This window comes from Cotesia typhae, unplaced genomic scaffold (assembly GCF_013202065.1).
Source record: "Cotesia typhae breed Kobodo isofemale line unplaced genomic scaffold, CoteBio_Ctyphae contig_4, whole genome shotgun sequence".
Classification (NCBI taxonomy): domain Eukaryota; kingdom Metazoa; phylum Arthropoda; class Insecta; order Hymenoptera; family Braconidae; genus Cotesia; species Cotesia typhae.
In genome coordinates, this window is record NW_027423748.1 from 10,044,519 (window position 1) to 10,069,446 (window position 24,928).

The 24,928-nt window shown below is 29.5% G+C and overlaps 2 protein-coding genes across 4 annotated transcripts in view; one reads left to right on the plus strand and one right to left on the minus strand.

Annotated features, from left to right (window-relative positions):
- The window catches only part of Lar (tyrosine-protein phosphatase Lar), a 179,121-nt gene extending 165,148 nt beyond the window's left edge, over positions 1 to 13,973 (minus strand). For 2 of the 3 annotated variants that reach the window (XM_074243102.1, XM_074243099.1), the window contains exons 1-2: positions 13,764 to 13,973; positions 11,367 to 11,407 (exon numbers count right to left, since the gene is read on the minus strand). The gene's annotated coding sequence lies outside the window, so the exon portion shown is untranslated. The remainder of the gene's footprint in view (positions 1 to 11,366; positions 11,408 to 13,763) is intronic. The other variant, XM_074243100.1, reaches the window with a different exon arrangement.
- Positions 13,974 to 15,539: 1,566 nt separating this feature from the next.
- LOC141527037 (uncharacterized) overlaps positions 15,540 to 24,928 on the plus strand; it is a 155,303-nt gene continuing 145,914 nt past the window's right edge. Inside the window, exons 1-2 of the mRNA XM_074242280.1 lie at positions 15,540 to 15,842; positions 15,912 to 15,996. The gene's annotated coding sequence lies outside the window, so the exon portion shown is untranslated. The remainder of the gene's footprint in view (positions 15,843 to 15,911; positions 15,997 to 24,928) is intronic.

The window sequence follows — 24,928 nt, forward strand, 5'->3', positions numbered from 1 at the left end:
TTTTATCAAAACTCGATTATTGAATTTCAATCATCAAATATTACAAAAAATAAAATATTTATTCGTCTATGTAATGTATTAATAATACTACTCTCCAAATGGTGTCACACTGTCTGACCGATAAAATTGTTCTCAACAACCGATACTTTTAGAATAATAAATAAAACTGTATTATTACTTATTAATCACAATAAAGTGGACCGAAAGTTCGTCTGAATTTGATTTTTCAATTCTACATCTGATTTAAAAGTTTATCAGACGGATTAAATGTTCATCTGTTAATAAAAATAATTTTAATCTTCAAAAATTTATTCCTAAGCCAGAAAAACTTTTTTTTTAACTCAAAAAAAATTTTTTTTTAATTTCACTATTAAAAAAGAGCAAAAGCACTTAGCCAACACAGTAATCGCATATTGCTCAAATTCGAGATTTTTAAAGTGAATATTTGAACCTTTTGACCTAAACTAATTAATTTTCAAAAGAAAATTTCATCATAAAAGAATATTGTTCTTGAATCAAGGTATTTTTTTATCTTGTGTAATTATTGACGAATCAGAACATGTCAGCGAGCTACACACAGAAAGGGAAACACAGACAAATAGTGTCGAAGATGTAAATAACCGAGACGAAGCAGATACCCTCGGCAAGGGGTCATGTGAGCGCTTATGTTTACAGTTTCAACGGGTAGTGTTACACCCTCGTAGCCGTTGTGATCATATCCCCTGTGTCCTAGGACAAACGTCCATAGGGCTTTGACTTGAGCTGCGGCACTTGTGTGGTTTGTGCTCAGGCCTCTAATTTGGTCCTCGTCCTCGTCCTTGTTCAAAGGCTCTTACTCTGCTAGTGGAACTTTGCGAGTTTTAACCCCGATCAATTGGCTATTTTTGATACCGCGGACTAATGAGACGGTGAAAATTTATCGCGATATCAAATGAACCCTATAAGTTACAATTCATGAATAAAAAACAAAGAAAAGTAAATATTGCTGGCTAAAATATACCCGTCCTTTTTCCCATTTCCGGCTTCATATTTGGTGCTATCCATGCGTGACGTCATCATCAAAATACGTGATGGGAGTTTCAAGCTCGGCGGGACGCGCGCGGAACCAGGTGTGAGTCAGAAAAGAGACTAACGGAATGGGGTGTATAACCTAAACCTAAAAAACTAAAAGTAAATGTGTATTCACCGGTATCTGAGTCTTCCGTTCCGCCAGAGGACTCCACTGAACAGAGTTAGGTAACTGTAGTTACTAGGGTGCGTATACTCTTTACGACGGGACAGGTTTGACCTCCCTGAGATATAAACTGTATAACTTGTGGTTGTGGCGAAATAAAGTTGCTCTGGGAATAGGGTACGGGAGGATAAAGAAAGGAAAAGAAAAGAAAAAAGGAAATCTTTGGTTATTTTTTGATATGGCCCTCAGTGTGTGACTTTTCTATGCCGACAAGTCTATTTATTTTCGTTATCGGGCACCGAAAACCCTGGGATCACTCACGACATTGATAAATGCCTGTTGAAAATACAATAATCCGGATAATATAAAATCATTAAGATCTTTTTCCAAGGCTGTGTTGTGGTTAGTTGTCCATCAGTTTGTCATAAATTTACTCGGTTTTGTTACGAGATTTTTACTTTTTTCCCCGTGAAAAGACATTTATTTATTTTCTTTTCATTGATTTTTTATTTATTTTAAATAAATAAATATTTTCAGTCCTTCAGAAATAAAAGTTGGTCATATCAGATAATTTTTCCACAAATTTCCATAATTTTCAGCCCTAAATATTCAACATCAATATTAATAAAAATTTTTTATAATAAAACTGAGCAGTTATCAACAAAAAAAAAAAGTGATAAAAAAATTTAATATCCAGTTTAATATCACTCAGTATATATTTATCTTCGAAAGGGAGTAATAAGTAAAGACTTTGTTCATAGAAGATGATGAAATTTGGATTTAGCTTGCAGAAAAATGATATGACAGTCGAGTAACGACAGAAACGGATGAGTTTTAATATCACCCACAACTAAGCGAGATATCTGTTCATGGTGTCAGTTCACGTGGATTTACTAAGCTTTACAGATTGTGGTTTCGAGACTTTGAGAAGTAAATCATAGTATGATGCCTCGCGCTATCATCCTTGCGCTTGTTCCGCCTCATCCTCCTCCCGGAGTAGAATTAGGAGGACCCAGCAAGTAGTTTGTATTTTATGCCAACTTCTCGTCTGCCAGCAGCACTCCAGAAAGAGTGGGTCGTGGCTCCGAACCCAGCTGCAACACGCCGGATAGCACCTCCTGGATTACCAGAATTTTGATACACACTGGCGCCCAAACTCCCGACTTTGTTTTAATGCTGGATTCCCAGAACCCACTCGCTGGCTTATAAATAAATGATTCCATTAAATCGCGGTTAATTTTTTAGGATTTTTCTCTCTTAAATTACATTTCTGAATTGCAGACAGCCGTCGTGTAGCGGCATTGAAAACTCTATTTACCGGCAGTCGGTAATTAGGCATCAACTCTTCAGCAAATTCTTTGATAGACACCTCGTCAAAGTTTCGACGCGAAGCACTTTCTATAAAAATAACAATAAACTTTTTACGAAATGAATACCCGACACTGTTTCGCTAATTATCCGTTATTACGCCAATCATCGCGATGTTACAGAAAGTTTAGGCAACACTACTTGATATAAGCATACACTGGATGTCTGGTGTCGGGTTGGATCAGACACCGACCTCATTTCATATTTGTTTTTTATTCGGGCCGTTGGTTCCAGAAACAAGAACGAAACATACTGAGTAAAGTGAAACTATTATTAGTATTAGTATGAGTATTGAAACGCTACACACCGGAGATAAAAGTGATAAAGGGATGTGTAACTTAAGCAAATACAGATGTATATACATATACGTAGGTGTATATTTGTTTGTAAATATAGCGCTCATCTAAGTTGCATGCCCGGAGTGTTGACATTTAAGTGGATTCTGTGAAATGTACTTTTACATTAGCTACATGCCCGGGAATTACTATAGAACGGTTGTTACACAGTTGAAAACTTTTTTCGACAAACAAAACTACCCGCAACTGCTAGACCGGGCTATCCAGAAAAAAAAATAGAATTAAAAAAAACAAAACGGAATAATTTATATCACGCTACACTTATTTTAATACGCGACCAACTATTCGATAAATTTTTTATATCGCTATTTTTTTTTCCCCGATAAAAAGTTTTAATTTTTTAAAAATACGCAGGGGTATTGGTTTGAGGTCGATCGATCGGAAAATTTGTTTTTGTACTTAGATTGCTCGATGGAAAAATTATTTTAGGGCTTCAATTCTCGAACTATCATCATATTATTTCAAGTTTGTTTTCTGTAATTTTATCTTATGTTTTGAAGCAAATATTGAAATTTATTTTTATTTTTATTTTTGACAATAAAAAAAAAAAAAAATCAATTTTAATTTTAAAAATAAATAAAGCGACACATAAATTAAAATAATATATTTTAATGGGGATGTTATCTTAAAATTCAACTCGTAAAGTAATTAAGTTTGATTAAAGCCCCATAATCCCATTATTATTTTCTCAACATCCCCATTTAATTTCACCTTTCCCCATTCGTGATAAGTTAAATCCCATTTAGATATAACTTAAATATTTAGTGGCTATAAATAAGTTACAACTAATTTCGCAGAACAAACTCATTATTGCCCATTAAATATTTAGTTTTACGAATCCGTAAAGTTGACCTTAAGCTTGTCAAGAAATTTCACGTCATTAAATTAAACTCAGTTGAATATTTACCTCCCAAAGATAAATAATTAAAATTATAAAACGACTGACAATTATTTCAATGGATAATAGAATAATACTATTGGGTAAATTTTATTCTGAAAAATAAATCCGTGATAATAAAAAGCACAGAGCATAAAAATGAGGGAAATATTTCATGAAAAATACCAACTCAATTAGCCGAAAATGAAGTTTAAACGCATAAAAACGGTGAAATGATCGTAATAAATCAATAGTTTTTTCTTTAATATTCGACATTTATTACCGAAGGTGGGATCTAATTACAAGATAAATCACCGGCGTTCAGGCATCGGGAGCTCGATCGGTTGAATTATTATTTGTCATATCACATCTATTACTTTGTAACATTTTGTATAATTTGAGAGATAGATGGCTATTTATTGTCATTATCATTATTGTAAGCGATATATACCGAGTACTATACATTACAGGACGTACCAGAGACTATTGGCGAGCCGAAATTATTATTTATTGTTGTTATTCATGGTCCAAATGGCTGTGAGAAATGTGATCCCATCGTTAATTGGTAAAGCGCTCCCAGGCGCAAACTACCACTAGAAATGTATCGTCAAAGTAATTGGTAATTGAATCTGAGCTATACACTTGACGGTTCAATGACTGATAATTTTATTTTGTTGTTATCATTAGTCCACCATTTTTCCAATTACGGTCGATTCGCTGCTTTGTTCGATGATTTATCAAATTTATTTATTTTCATTAAAAAAAAAAGAAACCCAGACAATTTTTCTAAAATTTAATTAATATTTTCCGAATTTAAAATTTTTTCCCAGGCTAAGAAAAAATTTTTTTTACTACTAATTTAATATCTCAAACCACGTGCAATTATTATTAGCACTTACAACACCTGTAACAATATTACATCTTCAGCAATACGATAAAATAGAATATTTGATCACGTAGTAAAGCACCATGGATAAAATATAATAAACAATAAATTTGTTATTGTTATTTCTATTGTTATTGTTATTGTGCGACGTCAAGTGCAATACTAATGTTATACAATATCTTTTTTAAATCTTTATGATTATATTATGACTATGACTAGTGTCACATAACTAAAGTCATAAAACTCGGCCACATGAAAGAGTGACAAAACCGTTGTGCGATAAAGCTGAAACACTTTTATTTTTACAGCGTGTAGACCAATCTTATGAAGATTTACCGAAGTGTAAATCAATAGTGGCTTAAATCAAACTTATATATTGTATATTATTATATAATAATATAATATATTGCCCAGGATTTCTGTATTAAATTGCAATGAGTTAACTTTAAATTATTTCTGTCCGCTGGTATTATATCACATTTCTGTACGAGTACTTCTGTATAATTTAATAATAAAGCATATATTGATGTACCTCATAAATTTTAAATACGGAAGTACGTATTTGCTCAACTTCTTTAAATTTAAAATAGAGAATGTTAATTATTCAATTTTTATCTTCGTTCAAGAAGTAACTTCATTTGAACAAAAATAAATTTTACATTGAAGTAGTGACACTGACGTTATACTTTTGATAATCTAAAGGTAGTACAATAAATATTTGATGCGATGTCAGATCAAACATTGAAACCTCGATCAAAAGTTTGAGGTTGATTTTTTAAAAATAAATATCGAGAAGGAAAAATTTATAATTGAGGTTGAAGGTAATTCAGTACTTCTCCGTGTATAGAGGGTAATAAATTATTAACGTAACAGAAGACTGGTCATACAAGAGTTACACGGACGAGTGCATGAGTTCGCTACAAAAATAGTAGAATGGCAATAAAAAAAAAAATGAAGTAAAAAAATGAAAAAATACTTATACACCAGAATGAAGAATGTTTGATAAAAGTTAATTATTTTTTAATTGACTTAGTGGCTACCGAGGAACGTTACGGTGTTATTATTATTCATTTCTTTTGTACATTTGTAAAACATGTCCGTCGGTGACAAATGAAAAAGAAAAAACACCGGCTGGGCTCTAGTATGTTATTGTGTGGCGTTATAACGCCGTTTTTATGTCCAAGCGAAATAGAAGCGAGGAAATATAATTTCATGGGGATTTTTCAACTGAAATTTTTCGGTTTTATTGATGCTTATTTTTTTTTTTTTTTTTTTTTTTAAATTGTTGAGTGGTGGATAAATTGTTGAACTATGATAAATTTTTTTAGAGCTATATTTAACTGGCATTAATTTATTAATTCAGAAAATATTGTATGTTTTTGTCTGGTGGGTATTAATTACAGTGAATTTTAATAAGCAAATAAACATGATAAAGCACGAGTTTTGTTGGAAAAAGTTTTTTAAATAATGGGAAAAAACAACTCGGGATAATAACAACTGTGGTGAAGTTAAACAAAGAGTTTTTTCCGGCGATACATCACTCTGATGGGCGTTTTCACGAGAAATTATTTCGAATTATTAAAGTTAAGTTGATCAGATTTTATATTGCAATTAAATGGATTTAATAACAAGCTAGACTGACGAAGTTTAAATCAGAATTGGCCAATTATTTCAAGAGAAAGTTTTAAACTCGGTAATTTAAAAAAAAAATTTTTTTTTTTATGAAAAATCAAAATTTTAATGTATTTTAAATTTCAAAAATAATTATACGGTAAAATTGTATAAATAAATTAAATCCAGGTCATATTCTCTGGAATTAAAAATTAAATAACATCATCAATCGATCTGTTAATTAGAATAATGCTTCAAAAAATTAAAAATGAATAATTTATCAACTGTCTTTCAATAATTAAATTTAAAATTAATAAATTACTAAATTTAAATTAATGAAATTAATTGAATTACAAAAAAAAATCGACAATATAATTTTCGAGTGGCTAGAAAAAATAAAAAGGGCACTCGAAATTCTAAATTAGGTCAAACAATTTATACAATAGGGTTTTATTATTATAAATCGAAGGCATTGAAGGAAAAAAGTTAGCAATAGCAAAAAATACGGGCTTGAATATGAATAAAAATAATAGTACAAAAGTGAAGATCGATATTAATTAAATTTAAAAAATAACACATGAATTAAATGTAATTGGAAGAATAAATATGAAAGGGAAAAAAATAAAATAAAATTAGAGTAGTGGTCGGCAGAATAGTATCGTCAGTTTTATATTAAATATAAAAGGCCAGTCGGAGACTACTCGCAGTCGCGTAATTCATTAACTTTAGACTCGCCCGTCGGAGTACTGCACTCGTTATACCGCAATCTAAAAAATACCTGGAACCGCTGGCATACGCAGTACAGTGGTATACAGTCGATATGTAATTATCGCTGGAGTACGTAACTGCCCGGCCAAACGCAAATACAATCTCATGCGTATAGGTCATATGCACGCGAACCTTTCCCTGCGTTATGCGTTACGTTGCATTCTTCCTGCCCTCGCTCCCTTGGTTAGCAATTCGCCTTCCCTTCCCTTCCGTCCTCGTCCTCTGATCCAGTTTCCGGTAAAATATCGCCGACACAATAGTGGCTAGATCGCTCTTAAATTTAATATGGATTGCCAGGTAAAATCACCATCAGTTTGCATACCGATACACTTCAAAATCAATATTGATGTTCACCCCCACTCTCCACCCTTTATTGTTAATTTGCGGGATTTTTATTTGTTGTTAATTAATCGCTAATTGATAATCATGTCCGAAATATATTGAACCAGCTGTTCAAATATTTATTGACAGTGTGTAATTATTTAAAATTTTTTTATAATTGCTTCATTATATTTAATTGTTTGATGGAAAATTAAAATTTCTTTCAATTATTTCAAGTGTAAATTAATTATTAATATAATTTTTTTTTTTTTTTTAAATTGAGTTCCTAAATAATAAAAAAAAATTTATTTGAGACCCAAAAGTGATTAATTTAAATCTAATAAAATTTTTGAATGAAAAAAAAATTTTTTTTCTCAAACAAACCCCAAAAAAGTTTGCAAATTAAAAAAAAATAAAAAATTTCGGTAGTTATATCTTGAACGTTGTTTGGTGAGATCCTTTAATTAATTAGCGCCCGAGCGGCAGCTATCAGGGCTAAGAGGAGTTTCTCGGCTCATGTAGTAAAAGCTGGAAGTAACAAAAGGGGACTTGAGAGCGGAAGGGGGAGATGAGTACTTGTGAGTAGTAAGTAGTGAGTAGAGTTACAGACAAGAAGTAAAAGGGAATATTACATTCTGAGTGCGCAACACAGTTGTATGTTGTCTCGGAAACTATCCGGAGTAGTAATTACAAATACATTTGATAATTTATATGCCTTAGATACGACGAAGTATCGGTGTGGGTGCAGATATCGCGCATATCAAGAGCACTTCTTCGGATCTCATTCGTCCTAACTTTGGCGGAAAACGTGCCCGCATAAGTACTGTGCTATTATGTACTGTAACAAGTATTGTAGTGTTGGAGTGTATACCGATGCATAGAGAAAACCTGGAGATGTGAGATGTGGACTAGCCTCAATCCATGTTTATTCGAATTCAACATGCACCTGACATTACGTAATTAAATGTCGACCCCTGACTTCTAATAAGGGAGAAAAACTTATATACCTTTCTCTACTATTACTCCTACCTGGGAACTTCTACTTCCTAAGAGTTAATGAGTCCGTCATATATTTTGTTGAACGTGACAATTATTTTAAGTATGGTGTAAATTTTCGGGCATTCATTCAATTTATTCACATAAGAATCGTCTTTTAATTGAGAATTATTTTAATTTTTAAATGAAAGTTAATTTTTTTGTTTTAAAAAATTGATTGAATACATTTTTGAAAATTCTAAGTTAAAAATTGGAGATAAAAAAAAAAAATTTTATTTTCTATAGAAAAGCTCTCTATGAATTTTATCGTACCTTTTATGTTTTTAATAAAAATATAAAAAACCATAATGGTGATATAATTAATTAAATTTTTTAATTTAAGGTAAAAATTCGGAGTTTGAAATAATAATTTATTTTTAAAAAATTCTACCTAACCTGTGATTACAAAATAAAAACAACCATCCCAACTCTTATTTCACCTAAGGGGATAAAAATTAAATAGAAGTAAATGTATAGCGAAAAAGGACCAAAACTAAAATAAAAATAGTGTAGTACTCGAGAAAACTGGATGGACTGACTCACTGGTAGGAGCTAACGAACGAACAGGATCCGCGATGTGAAAAAGGTGAAAAAAATGAAAAAATACCCACCGCTTTGCGGTCAGTTAGTCCTCCATCTTTCACCCTCTACCCTCCTCTACCCTCCACCAATCCTGGATACTCTTCAACGTTCACTCTTTTATATTTAACTGGAACTGTACTCCACATCCCGGCGAGCAAAATAGCACAGAACCAGAAACAGAAAGAGCCTCTTTAACTTGAGTGCCAACTACTTATTTTGTTTATTTTAATTCAACTTCCCAGGCTTTATACATTATACATCTCCACATAATTTATAAATACCATTTGCTTATTTTATAACTAACCAACTTTCATACTCTTTATTATTATCATTTTCATTCCTCGGAGCTACACAATTTATTTTACACTCGAAATGCTTCATCTGCAAAGTTACCTCAAGAGGAATTTATTTAATTATTTATTTTCACAGCTATCATAGTTTTTCCTTTTTTCCAGAAGTCAATTCGGTTTCAAACGAGGGACGAGAGTCTGCCCGCTTATTTCTCCCCAGAAAATTAGGAATTGCTAATATTGATCCTGAATTTCCAGTCGGTGTCGTACTAAACGCCGACCTGACTACTTAAGAGGGTTTCTATCACTTGAGTGGGTAAAAAAGAGCCCCGAGGTGCTCGTGAGGTAAGCATTTTTATTTCGTCGGTAAGAGAAGGACTTTTCATGATAACTTACCGGTAAGCGATAAAATTGCCTATCGGCAAGAAAGAAACAAAATTGGTTGGTGTTGATAAAAAAATTTCTTCTTTGCCTTCGAATTTTTATGCTAACAATTTTTAAAGCGGACACTAATTGATTTTTTTTCCAGATTGTTGACGCCTACTAAAGATAAGTTTATTAGACAGCCAATAAATAATTCGTGATAACGACGACTAATTATTTATGTAAGGTATAATAGTGAAATTTGTTGGGATTTAATGAGCTTATGTAATTGTTTAAATTTTAATAATTAAGAAAATTTAGTTGAATTTTAAAAACCGGTTATTAATATTTTAATTTGGTAAGATGACGGAGCTTTAAATTATTAGAAAGATTGATAATATAATTCAAAGGTTATTTGAAGAAAGAATTGTGCTTCTTTCAAAAAAATTATGATGGAAGTTTTTTAAATTTAGATGTCCCATTATTTTGGAAATTTATAAATAATATACATTAACATGAATTTAATATGAATATTTCACATTTATATAAATTTTATAAGATAACTTATTATTTTCTTATAAATCTATGAAGTCAATTGAAATTTGTCAAGATATACTGTCAAAGTGATTTGATTTTAAGTGAAAGTATTTTTGTATATCATTAATTCACCGCAAGGAAGTCAGATTTTTATATTTAATAAAAGGAAGAAGTTGAATTCTCACTAAGAATAACTTCAATTTAATAAATTTAAATTCCTAGTTAAATGTCAAAGTAATTCAATATCGAAAAATTAGCTATAAATAATGTAACGAATAATTGTCAGTATAAATTTTTAATTATTTAAAAATGAAAAAAAATTGAATTTTGATTTTAATTTTAATCACAAAAAAAATTACGAAAGAATTTTTCAACCTTTTAATTGAGGGAAAAAAATATTTTTAATTGTATGAAAAGATTGAACTACTAAAAATATATCTGAAAATTTTAAATGAAAACATTTATAAAATTTCGAGTAGAGTATATGCATCAAAGATGCCTGTTATGCTGAAGTGTGATTGATGTATAAATCTGGTTAGACGCCGTACGGCCATGTGGATTATTAAAAGTACGAAAAATAAAATAAGAGTATAAATACTCATACTCATACTCAAGTTAATGCGGGCAGAGTATTTAATCCACACATCATACACATTTATGTATAATTAAAAAAAGAAGAGAGTATTAAAAAATTACGAAGCTGCGAGCACCTTTTTTTTTTTTTTTTGTATATAATTTATAATAAAGTGCACAATAGCGAAGATAAAATAATAAACGGGCATTAGAGAGTGAAAAAAACGTTAAAAGACAAGCCTGAATTTGAATCGATGAGCTTTTACACGTAACATGCCCAGCAGTGTTCTTATATCACGAAACTTTTAACTTTAAACAGAATTGTTAATCAAAAAGATTCTAACTGAATAGTATAAAGAGTAAATTTGCAAGTCATTTGTATTTTCTTTTTACTCTAATGACTTAATTACAAATAGAAGCTCCGTTCATTTTAAAATTTAAACTCGTTAAATTTTTTAATTTATACAATGCTACGCTTTCATTTTTGCGATGGTAAATTTTACGTTTCTTTACTTGTTTTTTTACTTTGTTAATAATTAATTTAATTTATTTAATTTAATTTACTTTACTCACTGTGTAATAAATATAAAAATATTAATTGTAATTAATAATAATTATTACTCACCTAAAAAACAGATTAAATAATGTTTGATACAGAAGCTCCGTCTGAAACATAAAATTAATTTTAATTGATTAGTAAAGTTTAGATAAATTATAATTTAATTTGTATCAATAATATTGTATTATATTTATATGTTCAAGTCATTTTAAATAATAGACGATATGAGAGATAAAACGTCAGCTGTCATGGATATCTGATATTGAACGCGAAATAAATTAAATAAAGAATTGATATGATGTTGCAGTAAATAGAGCATGCAGGTAAAATTACCTATTATCTTTTTTATTGTGTTATAATATAAATTCCATAAAGTGCTTTATAAATATTGTGTTCAATATTTTTAAATTGATCGTTATTTTTTTTATTTCAAATGCCAATAATAATTTAATATTCTCAATTTTTATATTGACAAGTAATAAAGTTTAATTTTTAAAATTTTAGTAAAAAAATAAATTATGTAAAGGTTATTTTATGGTGAAATTAGAGATTAAGAATTTATTAAATAAGAATAAATTAGTAACAGGTGGAAAAGAAAAGTTGAGAAAATTAACAATTAGCATAAGTTACATCTTGCTGGAAGTTATAATTTCTTGTCCAGAGGGATTTATTATTTTCTAGGTAATTCAACGACAATATAACTGCTTGTAATTACTTTAACTTGTAATTTATAAATATTTTTGGATTATTGTTATTAATTGCTGAACGATTTAAATGAATTATTGTAGACTACAATGAAGTTATACTCATTATTTAGTAAAAGTTAACGGATAATTTTGGAGATCAAAATTTTGATTATTATTAGTTAATTATATAGATCAAGTTCGACGTATAAGTTTGGGTTATTGAATAATTGAGTGTAGAATAATTATTTAGTGAAATTAGTTAAGTCTAAGCGCTTAAAATAAAATTTAATTTCAACTTAATAAATATTTTTGTTATTTTTGACTAGTCTCGGTAGAACATACCAATTTATATTTATTATTAAGATAAATTAAAATAGTATAACTATAAATTGTTCTTTGTATTTTAAATAAGTTATTATACTAATTAAATATTTTAGTTTTAAAATTTTAAAATAATTTTTGTGTACTTATTTATGTATTTTGCCTCAAATTAAATTTAAAAATTTTTTTTATTAAATTAAAATATTTCTTTTTGATAATTTAATTATTTTTATAAAAAAAAATAGATTTATGTATTATTGAAATTTTTTTTTTTTTATTTTAAATCAGTAAATTTTAATTAAAAAAAAAAAAAATGACATCAATCAATTTTTGCTTTTTAAAATAATTAAATTATTATGTTTAATTAAAATGCATTTGACAATTTTTTTGATTTTAATAATAACAAAATTAGTGTAAAAAATTTCGGAGCAGAGAATTTTAAAAAATCACCTGTATGAATTTTTAAAATTATTTTTTTTTCTCCTAATTCAATAAAATATATTATCAAAAAAAAATTATTTTAAATCAGTAAATTTTAATTTAAAAAAATGACATCAATCATTTTTCAAAAAAATTTTTTTTTCTCTTAATTTAATAAAATAAATTGTTAAAAAAAAATATCAATTTAATTTTTTAAGTTCTTAACTTGTAATTAAAAAAAAAAAATAAATAAATAAAATTTTGTCAAATGTTTATTAAATTGTCATAATAAAAATCATCAAGCTTGATATAAAATAAAATTGTCATAAATCAGCAATTTCCACCGTAACATAAAACGAACAAACAGATCACTTGAACTTAAAACGAAACAATAAGCTAAAAAACAATAAATAATTCTAATTCCGTAGTGAAACTAAAGGTTATTAACCTTAATAAAATAAATCTTCAATAAAAGTCCTAATAAATAATACTCCGACTGTAAACAACTAAAATGATGACCATAAACATAATAAATATGAATATGAATATCAGAGAGCAAGTAGTTGCTGTCAATGTAACAAACTCACGTAAAATAAATTTAAAAACGACAATAAAAGGATAATGTTAGTAATAGTGCGGGGGCGTTTAGGCCACGCGACTCGGGATTGAGTAAACCCGGGTGAAAAAAATCCACCAGAGAAAGGGAGAGAGTGGAGAAGCGAGAGTGACAGCGTGAATGAGTAAGACAGAGGAATGGCTTTTCCGTCTCTATCAACTTTACTTGCGATTGCTATTGCAACTAATCGCAGCTCCACTCAGAGCGACTAAAATTTTAATTTCGAGCTTCTCAGATAAGACTAGACCGGTGACAACCAGGACACCGTTCACTCACCTACTGATAAATTAAAATATTAATAAATTGTCTAGAAAAATATTTAATTATTTATTTTGATAAATAAATAATTAATAATTGTTATTATTTTAATGTAAATAAATAAATAACTCGTGCTGAGACAGAGCTCCAGCATTGACTCACCGTTTGTATTTAGCTTTATTTATTTAGACACTCTCGTTGATTTCCGGACGTTTTTCGTTATTCGCATTTTATTATTCTCACATTTTAATAAATTTAATGTTAATTCTACTTACAACACTATTTTATGTAAAAAATTTATTAAAAAACGGTAGAAAAATTTTTATTTATAAGCAAGTGTTAAGAACATCACTGAGATCCTGACAACTTTGAGCGGCCATATTGAAACAGCTTCTGTTATACTGGCAAGTCATTGGTAAGATGGCGCACATCCCGCGCAAATGTCGGTATAAACGGGCGCGCATCCAATTCGCGCAACTGCGCAGTTAATGGCCGCCGGCAGGCCAGAACTGGTTTGTACCGACAATTTCTGCGTCATCCCTGATAGCCACCTTACCTATAACTTACTGTCAATCTACGTCCGCAATTTGAAGCAAACTTGACGGAAAGAGTTGGCAAAGCGAGCGATTACCTATTAGTTACCTATAACTTACTCTGCAAATAGACGTCAAAACTTGTTGTACAAGTATTTCCTTCAAATTGTAGTAAAGTTGAAAGGAAATTTAACTACAAGTTTGATTGTTAACTTGTATTCAAGTTGCGGCCGTAGATTTCTGTCAATTTGCTTACAACTGTTGTTGAGTGAAGAATTACCGCCAACTTGATGTATAACTTAACCGTAACTGCTGGGAGTCAACACTTACTGAGAAAGCGCTGGCTATCAGGGATTGTTGTCTCGGGCGTGAAATCGACTAACCGCACACAGCTGGTGGTTATTTTATTATTACAATAGGAATAATAGAATAACTTTACGGGTTTTAAAGAGTGAGTAAACATTATAAATGCGTAAAAATTTTAGGTCAGGTTTTAAATAGAAAGAAATTTAGTATAGTATATGTCATATGTCATTTAAAATAAAATAGAATCGATTTAATCTGAATTTTATATAAAAATAAGATTTAATAATTATTTTAACGCTGAAATTAGCTGACACTTTGTTTATTATTTTTTTTTTAATTATTAGTTTGGAAAAATTATTAAAAAAATATAAAATATATAGAAAAATTCAAAATGACCTTAAATGTAGCTGTCACCACAATTTTTTAAATTTTGTTTAATAAATAAATTATAGAAAAAAAAATTATTAAAAAAATGGACTTGTAGGAATTTTAATAAATTAAAAATGCAATTTTTTTTAAACAATTTTTTACAACAAATTTTTTTTCTTAAAGAAAATCAAAAAATTCTCAAGTGACAGCTAAATTAAATTTCATGTATTCAAATGAAAGGTCTTGATGAGTTTTTATCTAAAAAAATGTCAATAATTAAGAAGTGACGTTGTATTTTTTCTTTATTAAATTTATGTTAGGAAATTTTAATATAAAAAATGGTTAAAATCGAATTTAGTATGAATATAAAAGTAAAAATAAAAATAGTAAAAAAAAAGTTTGAAGCTAACGTTAACAAGAGACATACTAAATACGTAAAGGTGTATAATGATAAATTTGAGCAAATAAGGTGGGAATAATTAAAAAGTTTATTATAGTACACTCAATTACTGTGTTAAACGATCTGTAAACTCAGTATAATCGCGTTTGTGAAAGTTTAAGGGAAGTTGGTGCATGAGTTACGATTTGGGAATAGTCGCGATGTGGACCTTAGACCTAACTTGTAACGATATTGCTCGAGATTGGACTTTGCAACTCTTAAATTTGTTAATAATAACTTTATTAGTGAAATTGTGTTATCTGTGTGCTTGTTTTATTGGTTAAGTGTTATTGAATTTGCATAAGTAATTGCAGTTCAACCCGAAAGATTACAGTGCTGATAAAGAAATCAATAAAAATAAACTGTGAGTGATTTTTAAATTTTTAACATTGAAATTGCCGCGAGTTTTTAATTTCATCTTGAAAAAGTGGATTTTAATTAAAAAGTGAATGAAGGAGATTTAATTAATTTTTTTAAATTAAAATGCATTGTTGAATGAAACGAATTATTGTGAAGGTTTATAATTTTACAAGAAAGTTAAAACTTTTTATTATTTACTTGAGAATAAATAAAAATAAAAATCAAAATGAAGAGGTAAGTAAATAATTTTATTTATGATTTATTTATAACTTTAAAAGATTTTAATTTATCAATATTTAATAGGAAAGGAGTCTCGAGAGTGCTTGCGTTGATAGACCATTTAATTGAAGCACTGAGCAAGGATCAAGTAATTGGATTATCTTTCTTGGTGAGTACAGTTTTAGATCCTTTTTATTTCATTTAAAAAAAAAATATGTAATTTTAATTAATAGTCGCTATTTTTTTAATTAAATTTTTATGTCAAAGTATAGTCTATTGGATGACGGTAGTATGTTTCAAAGTAACATATTTACTTGCAAGTAAACAGAAACTTTTTAATTTGAAACTTAAATATTAGATTTTTATACACTGAGAGTTTTTGTAAATTCTTAGTAAATATTTTTATTTAATTATTTATCGAAAGACAAAATTTTTTCTTTAACGACAGATTTCAACTCTGTAGGGCGATAAAAATAAATTATTAAGCTCTAAGTATGCGACTCTAGTAATTATTTAAAGTAAAATCGTAAGAATAAAAATGAAAAGCTCCAAGATTATTAAAATTTAAAGCAACTTCAAAGACTCAATGTTTTATTTAAGCGAATATTATTTAAAATTTTTCTCCTGTGGTATAAAATGTTTGATGGATTATTCAGGTCCGGTAATGCATAATAAAAACAGAATGAAAAATATAAATAAATATATAAATTTGGTTTTAGCAAATATAACGTATAGACGGATTAACGTTAATCCTAGTTTTTTATTATCGTTATAGACATAAAAATATCGATGTAATGTATAAGGTAGCACATTTGTATGGATACGTGCTTAGATAGTGTGTTTGTATATGTGCATTTGCAGTATTTATGTGAGGGTGCGCACACCAAAACAAAAATGCAATAACCGCCACAAGATATTTTATTCAGCACACATGAGACGAATAGATATCCATGGCGCGTGGAACGTGCCACGATACTACTATGAACATATCGTTTAAACATGCAACTTCGACCAGCAAGCCTGCAATTGCGTCCTACGAGATACTCTATTTTTTATGCATTTATTTATTTTCTCACTCTTACTCTTTTTTTTATTTTTATTTTTATTCGAGGTACTTTCAGACACAAATTTATAAATATTGAACTTGAATACTAAACTTTTATTTTGTGAATTTATACTCGAGGATTTTTTATTCATAGGATAATTTTTTTAAATTAATTACTGACGATATGTTTATGAGAAAATCACTTTTAGTTTAGGATAAAACTAATAGATAAAAATTTTAAATGATATTTTAATAAGTTCAAAATAAAAATAGTTAACACAAAATTTTATTTACTGCAAAAAAAAGCGTTGTAAATATTTTAAAAAAATATTTCAAGGTTTTTTATTCAATAGAATAAATTTTTTTTGAATTTTCAACTTATAGAAAATCATTTAAAAAATTTTTTATTTAATTTTTAGTACTATAAAAAATCAGATAAAGTTATTAAAATATTAAACTGACCAAATTTCAACTAATCAGATATTTTAAGTCTGTATAAATTACATTTAAATAATTCCGGTCTGTAGATAGACACACAGATGCAGATAAAACTGATAAAAGCGCGTTAAAAAAATTAAACCACTTTTTTTTTCGACAACAGCGTCAGATTTATCAATATTTTCAGTATGAATCTATCAGCACTAATTTAAAAGTATCATCAATTTAAAGCGTTTCTTCTCTTCGTAACACACATTTTTATTTTCACTGCATATAAATTTGTATCAAGGTTTACTTTAAAATATCCCAGCAAACAAGTAGAGCTAAATAAAGTAAATACATTTAATAGATCCGACATGAGAATAAAATATATAGGATATTAAAATTCTTAAAATTTGAATTGTATAACAGCTTGGAGACGAAAATACATTTTATGATTGCGAATGTTGGTCAAGTATCATTGATGTGCTGAAAATATAAATATAAATACACGAGCGGAACCAGAAGCGAAACAGTATTGTATTAAACAGAAAACAATTCACAGGAATCATAAATATTCAAATGGTTATAATTCCTATATCCATACATAATATATATATCCGAATAATTGCGCAGACACGACAGAGTTATTCGCCCGGAAATTCCTGTTTATCTTAAATATCTGCTGGAGGTTCATTTTAAAATTAATTATCCGGAGTCAAAGTCGCGAGATCAAAGCGACAATCACAGTCAACTTATTTCTGCGATTCATATCATAAAATAATATAATAGAACATGAAGATTTGATTGTAATTTTCCGTTTAATGAGCGATTGCTTGAGTACTAGCTCCAAACTTTAAATCCTTGCCTTCAAATTGTTAATTGTTATCTTAATAAGCGTTTAACAGATTACTTGTAATTATTGTTATCATTTTGCTAACTAACTACCCAACCAAAATTATTTAATTCCTTCGGAAAAAAACCAAACAATTGGTATAAAATTTTAATCCAGTTACAAATGAATTTCTTTCATTAAAATATCCGCGAAAAAAGATGTGGAAATAGAACAAGGATTAATTAGCAGATAACAAACGATTATTTTTGAATACTAGTTGATTGACAATTAACGAAAAACGTTCATTAAGCTTACTAATTTGTAAAATTTTTTAAAATAATAATAATAATAACAATAATATTATATATTTGAGGATGCACTCTATCGCAGCGTAATTGTGTCAATGATTTTCAACGTTAACGATCGGCACCTGCGGTGTTTGTTCATGTGTGTGGAGTAATGTACACGTGATTGTCGGTGTTCACCCTACAAAAGTGCAATCGCGCAAACAGATCATTAGGTTTCATCGGAATATATATATATATATATTTTTCAACAGTTACAAAATTTTCTTTGTCGTTGTTTTATTAATTATCCAGCACTCGTTGTTTTACACCAATTATCGGTACAATAACAATTAATTACAATAGCTTCGCTAATTAATGACATCAATGATAATTTATAATTCATGATTCATGGACCATATTCGTGATTGATGGAAAAATGTCAAGTGCTTTTGTAAAAAAAATTTATAGAGGGAATTTTATATCTGTTAAAAAACGGATAAAAATTTTTATGTCGACGTTTTGGATGCTTTAAATATTTTTTAAGCGATTTATTCTAAATAACCTTCTCTTGATTGTTAGTAGAATTTTTTTTTAATGAAAAATTTATAAGTTATTTAAGTTAAATTTTTCGGATATTTCTAAAACAATGTTCGACTGGTTGATTTAATCACTTATATAAGGTTAATATTTAGTGAAAAACAATAAATTCATCACAAACAACGGGCCAAAATGATCTTATAAAATGAATACAAATGTCAAAGGATTAACTCGAAAAATAATAACCATCGGTTTAACGGTATAGGAGGCAAAATAAATGAAAGTGCATAAACAAACAAATATGATGAATAATAGATAAAACAATGCTCTGTACTCTATATATTTATATAAGGATAAGCTCAGTTAAGCTTTATTCAGCTTTCCATTGTACACTTGACAGATATTGTGTTAATGGAAATGCTGTATGGATAATTTAATTTAGTAAATAGAGCCGTGGAATGGACGGGTGATGAGGGCTTCCAAAGAGTGAGTGAGACTAGTATATACATATATATATGTTTGTACGAATATATACCAACGTGTTTATAAGGCAGGGTGAGTTTACGACAGCGACAACGACACCAGAGTTGAGCATGAGCGGCTCAAGGGCATGGAAAACTGAGCTGAGTTAGAGAGGGATTCAGTTCACGAGAAAATGTGAAAAGCTCGTGTTAAAACCCTTTTCCGTGTATGTATTATGTATAGACAGAGGTGTACATAGGGGCAGACGTATACATTCACCAGACTAGGATCCAGGGCCTAGAGCCTAGAGACTAGAACTAAACGTAAATACATTTAAATTTGGAATCACTATTCGCGAGTGCCGCACATGATTCTGCAATTTACGCAAAAGCTCTTCGACACCAGAAACAGGCACTAGGCGTTTTATACACTTCGCCGTATGTACTTATGCTAAAAGCTTGCCAGGTCTCGAGAAATTTAGATTTTTTTTTGGTTGATTTCATGGAAGTTTACCTTTTGTATTTGTCCTCTGTTTCTGACGCGGAAAAATTTCGTCGTTGTTTGGCTCAGCTTAGCCATTATTTCGAAGGAATCTTCGTAAAACTGAAGGAGGATCTTTGTAGAGCTATATTGAAGATCCAGTTCAAATTTGAAGCAAACCGGTCGATTAGTTCCAAAATGGTAGCGATTAAAAATTTTTGATTGACTAAAAATCGATGTTTACGTTGTTTTTGCTACAAAATAATTTCTAAAAGTGGCAAATTATTGAATTTTTGCAGTACAATGACTTCGAATTTCACGTTTTGAAAGCTTCTTGGAAAAAATATTACGTACGGTAGCTGAAATCACGAGTAAAATTCGTAGAAGCTGTACAATTCCTCTAAATTGTCCATGAAAAATGATGTCAAATTTCTGTGCGGTAACTTATTGCTTGCATGCCGCTTGTTTATCATATCAAGAGATCTCTTTTTCTCGACACATAATATCTCGGTATTATATGTGGAACGCGTGACTATTATGAGTGTATCTGAGCACACTGGAGGGTGAATTCAAGGCCTTTGACCACGTCTGCAATTATCCGCGGGTATATTTATGTTGTGCTGTTGCACTAATTCCGGTGGGATTAGTCGAGAAATTCACCGGTTTAATATGTCGTGCTCCGGTTTAATTAATTGACATACATTCATTCAACTAGTTATTTTCTGAAAAATTAATTATATTAATTTATTTTAAGTGGTTATTATTTTAAAATACCTCGGAAATATTCTATCGCGCGTGACTGACAGCTCGCTAATTACTCTTCTAAGATTTATTTTATTGTTTTTCCCGGCTTGTTATTTCATTTTTAATTGAAATTTATCGGAAGCTTGATTTCTTATTAAAAATTTCTAAGCTCAAACAATATGAAATGTTGACGGTAAAAAATTAGTAAAACATTAATTATAAAGTTCTGATAATTGACAAATAATTCATTTAATTTATTTCCTCAGTTTATTAAGTACATAAGACAATATTGACAGACTTTAATGTAATAAATTTCTAGATTGTGACTAGCTGTCGATATAATCGAGGTTCGATCGATTGAGTTGAAAGGAGAGCGTGTTGAGTAAAAAAGTACGTCGCCGAAGGTGACAGTTGACAGGACAGAAGACGAATTTTGTTTTGCGTGCTCGATACATCTACAATTAATGCCTGTACCTGCAGACATACAAACGTACATCGACACTCCCGTTTGTGTACTAAAAAAAAGCAATCAATACTGCGCGCAACTAAAAAGGTCAACACTTGACATTATTGACGGATTGATTTAAAAAGACTTTGATGCATTGAAAACATATAAAAAATATAAATAGAAAATTTACTGTCGATTCGATATTTTTTAACATCACTATGTCCTTTAAGCGCGAAAATTATTCTTTGCTCGTTTGACTGACAGATGGCGTCAGTAGACACTTCTCTTGTGACCAGACTTGAAAATGGCATTCGTTATATTAAAAGAGCGCGATTTTTTTTTTAAAGTCTACAACTAGATACTTTGATTTTTTTTTAATTTACAACAGAAAGATTGATTAAATTTTTTACTGATGTAATTATCAAGCAGATGGGTGATGAATTAAGAACTAGAGGTCGGGACAGAATAATAAAAAGATGATTGGTATAAATAATGAGATAACGCTTATATTACTTGCCTACAAACGATATAGTCTTGTTATTATATAATATTTCACAAGAAAGGTTTTATCAATAGGATAGATTATACTTTTAAGCGAAGTTGGCAGCAAATTAGCGGGAACTCCATTATTTAAATTCACCTTTGGAACATAAAAGAAGGATCACTTGATCACTAAATCGCACTTGGACGATATTGGCTGCCGAAGGCTCTTCTTCATCCTTTCCATCACTTTTTACTATCTTTCTTTTGATCCAACCTCTTGTAACTGTATACATATATGCATAGATAACTAACTATATACGTCAGTGCTCCTTGAAGGATGAGATGGCTCCGACTAGGGGAAGCAAATCTATCTTATAAAATTCCAACAGTGGTAGAGTAAAAGGAGCACGATGCCAAGCTCTTGGCACACACTTTTGACTTATTTTTCCCACTGTCATTTTTTATTGGAAAAACGAATTTTATTCCGTTTCTACAAGATCAATGATAACTGATAATTTGTTAAAGTAAAAAAATTAGATTTTTTTTTCGGAAAATTCTTTTATGCCGACGGTTGCCAATTTTTTTTTTTTTCTACCACAGAAATATTATTCTCTTTGATGACGCCATTTTTCAGAAACAGATAAATTTTTTGTGTGAATTAGCTGTTGATTTTCGGTCGAATGAAATAAATTTATTGACTATTCAACACTTCGCTTAATTTATTTCTACCAACGGTCTTACGCTTGTAAATTTTTATGAAACTGTAATCATTTTTTTTCTTGTACATGTTTAAAAAAAAAATTAAAACAAAAAAATAGAAAGAAATAATTTATTTCATCCGTCAAAATGGTTAAATTCAAACGTAAAGGCAGACTAATAAAATTGAATTTCCGTCGTCTAGGTACTCACGCTTTGCGCGGCCTACATACCCGTGCAAACATTTTATACATTTCAACTGGGTGCTATAATTTTTTCTCGGCTCGGTTCTGTACATAACTACGCTTACACACACTCATCCTCATCCTACAAACACTCACAATAACGTTTGTATGTATAAATATATATAATACCATCCTGCTATGCCACTGTTACTGTCCTCCCACATCACCCGGCGTCACGCCAAGCTAGCTTGATTTTATTTAAACGTCTTATTTACACGGAATATACGAGCATGAGAAAATACATCCGTGCGCCAGTTTTCATCCCCAGACGCCGTCCTTACTTCACTTCTTTCCTTGTAAAAACCTGATGAGTGATGACGATTACTTTATACTGCCGAGTCGCTGTCCTGTTTATTTTACACCAATAGTTTATTCAATCGCGCCAATAACTGATTTTTATTTGCCTTCAATAAACATTCCTTCACTCAATTTGTTACTTTTAAATTTTTTATTCAAACTTGTAAATAAATTCAAATCAATTCCAAGAAATTTTCATTTAAATTTAAAATTCCACGATACATATAATTTATGTAACCCATAAAATTTTAAATATTTAACTCTCGCGAGCAGGTTGAATGCGGCCCATTAATTCGCGAATTTTATAAAAATAAATTTAAATAAAAAAAGTTGCCGCATAATTCAAATGATTATTTGTCTGGCGCCGTAAGGACCTTATTGCATTGTCTATCCCATTTTTGAGGTTAAATCGATGCAAACTTTCGTGCATTCTGCATAACTCCATGACGCTGACTCGGGTAAAATGACAAGTACTGCTCTATAGTTACGTATATATAAACCGAGTAGAGGTAAATTAAAAAAAGGAAGTAAAAAGTTTGAATATTTAAAATGACCAACGAGTACAGTTGGCGTCGGACCAAAAAATAGGGAAATTCATAAAAATTTGCCAAGTTCATTTCTGAACACAAATACTGTGTATATAGTCTGTAGTATTGTCGTTTTATCTATATATATATCTATGTACAAACGTGTAGTATAGTGAAGTTGGGTCAACAATTTACAGACTATCTCATCTACCCAATTGGCAAATTGTCACCGATGTTTTAAATTTACAACGTTATTATTTACTTTTTTCCGATAGACAATTCTTCAATTAAAATTTTTTAAAACTGTGTTTAATTTTTTTTTTCGTTCTATATCTAAAAAAATTACTGTTAATTTTTATTTGAAATAACATCGTGAATATTTTTTGAATTTTACAAAATTAATTTAAAAATTTTTCATTTAAAATTTTGTGGAAAAAAAAATAAAAAAGTTGTAAAGTAACAAAAATTAATCGAGATATAATAAAGTTTACCATCATGAATAAAAATAAAAATGGAGTAATTAAAAAATTAATAATAATAAAGAACAAAAAATGTTTTATATCATGATGATTTTAATTATTTGAGTAGAATTTTAATTATTCGCTATTTGTTTGCGGTAGGTAGCAAGTATTTTGTGAGCAGTAAAAAACAATTTTTTTTGCTCGCTCCTTTTATTTATTTTTTACGTTCTATTATTTTTAGTACTTTCGTTTAACGGCGCAAAATAAACGGTGGCATTTCAGCAACCGAGACCCACCCGGAGATACCTAATGGGAATGCCACTATGCGGGATTAAAAAGGAACAAAAAGGCTAATAAATATAGATATAGATGTAGAATATATAATATATAAAATGGAACATGGAACACTGAAGAGATGACCGTTCCCCACGCAGTTTCGGGCTCGCAATAAGCTCCGAAGAAATTGTACTTTATAGCGGGACGATGCGCGGACATTGCTATGAATACCAACGTAATTATTCTATGCATTCTGACCTCTGATTATTACTGTCGTAAACCGTATACAGTACTGTTCGCTCCTGTATCTGTGACAAATTATTTAGCATTTAATTTTCAAATACATTATCTCAACAAAAGCTCCATTGCATTACTGTCGTTAAATTATCATATTGTTATTATTTAGTATATTGCTGTTATTTTATTCATTGAAACACGCCCCGAGGCTCGTTCTACTCTACCTTTCAAATTATTCCTAAAATTTTAAACTATCTTGTTTGTCAGCTTAATTTATTCATGCAGAGGTATGAAATTATTTCATATTTTTACAATTATGATACAAATTGTTTGCTTCATCATTTTTCTGGCAAAAAAAGTATGAAGGGTTAAAAGAGTGACATGAAGTACTAAATACGACTCGGGAAAAATATTTTTATTAAAAATAGTGTCAAAAATGGCCTTAGTCAACGCTTTTTCCTTTTTTTAACCTGTAGACTCTCCAAACTGTCAAATAAATAAGAAAAAAATATTTCTATAAATTCTTCAATCGGAAAATTAAAAAAAAATCTTAAAATAATAGAAAAAAAAATAAATTTGGTATTTATTCCAAGTAAAGACGCAAATCCGGATTAAAAATAAGCT